The sequence below is a fragment of the Diabrotica virgifera genome, chromosome 6 (assembly GCF_917563875.1).
Source record: "Diabrotica virgifera virgifera chromosome 6, PGI_DIABVI_V3a".
In the NCBI taxonomy this organism is placed as follows: domain Eukaryota; kingdom Metazoa; phylum Arthropoda; class Insecta; order Coleoptera; family Chrysomelidae; genus Diabrotica; species Diabrotica virgifera.
The window spans coordinates 181786393-181787586 of record NC_065448.1 but is presented as its reverse complement, the minus strand read 5'-3'; the positions used below and the strand labels follow the sequence as shown (position 1 = coordinate 181787586).

General features: G+C 33.6%; 1 non-coding gene across 1 annotated transcript; it reads right to left on the bottom strand.

The window, feature by feature from the left end:
* Window positions 1–877: 877 nt before the first annotated feature.
* LOC114327107 (U6 spliceosomal RNA) lies at window positions 878–984 on the bottom strand. Its single transcript, XR_003651949.1, has one exon. It is a non-coding gene; the product is annotated as a U6 spliceosomal RNA (small nuclear RNA).
* Window positions 985–1194: the final 210 nt, after the last annotated feature.

Here is a 1194-nt window from a genome sequence, read left to right as displayed (position 1 = left end):
GGGTAAATTATAGAAACGGTCTAATATCTCGAGAAATACACTTCCAAATGAGAAACCAAACAAATTTTTTTAATACTTTTCGAAAACCTATCGAATAACACTAAACATAACCCTCCAACCTACCCCCTGGAGGTGGGGTGGGGGGTAACTTTAAAATATTAAATAGCAACCCCCACTTTTTATTACATATTCGGATTTGCCATGAAAAACTAAGCAACATTTATTCGAAACATTTTTTATAATTGTTGATAGATGGCGCTTTAATTGGAAAAATACGATTTATTAGCGCCATCTATCAGCATTTTTAAAAAATGTTTCGAATAAATGTTGCTTAATTTTTCATGACGAATTCGAATCTGCAATAAAAAGTGGGGTTACTATTTAAGATTTTAAAGTTACCCCCCACCCCACCTCCAGGGGGTGGGTTGGAGGGTCATGTTTAGTGTTTGTCGATAGGTTTTCGAAAAATATTAAAAACCTGTTTTTTGGTTTCTTATTTGGAAGTGTAATTCTCGAGATATTAGACCGTTTCTATAATTTACCTATGGTATCAGGATAAATCGTTTTTCCCAATTATAGCGCCATCTATCCACAGTTCAAAAAAATGTCTTGGATAAAAGTTGCTTACTTTTACGTAACGAATGCAAATCTGCAAGAAAAACAAGAAAAACTAGGGGTTTCCATTTAAGATTTTAAATATACCCCCACCCCACCTCCAGGGGGTGTAGTGGGAGTTGGTGTTTGGTGTCATTGGATAGATTTTTGAAAATGATTGAAAACATATTTTTCAGTTTTTCCATCCGATGTTTAGTTCGCGAAATATTCGACCGTTCCCCTACTTTTGGGACACCCTATATAATGTTATAAGTAATTTGATAAAAATGTGGAACACTTCACGATTTTGCGTGTCATCCTTACGCAGGGGCCATGATAATCTTCTCTGTATCGTTCCAATTTTAGTATATGTACCGCCGAAGCGAGTACTAATTTTGTTTTGTTTTGTTAATTTTAGTGCGTTTGATGTCTAATTAAATAAACCTTCAAAGCAGTATTTTTATTTACACCTCTTACAATAAAAGAGATATTCGGATAATTCAAAAAACAAAAACCTTAGTAATATCTCCAAGATAATACGAAAGGAATATGAAACAAAATCAACACTCCAATTTTTCCACAGATTTTTTTAAATTTATG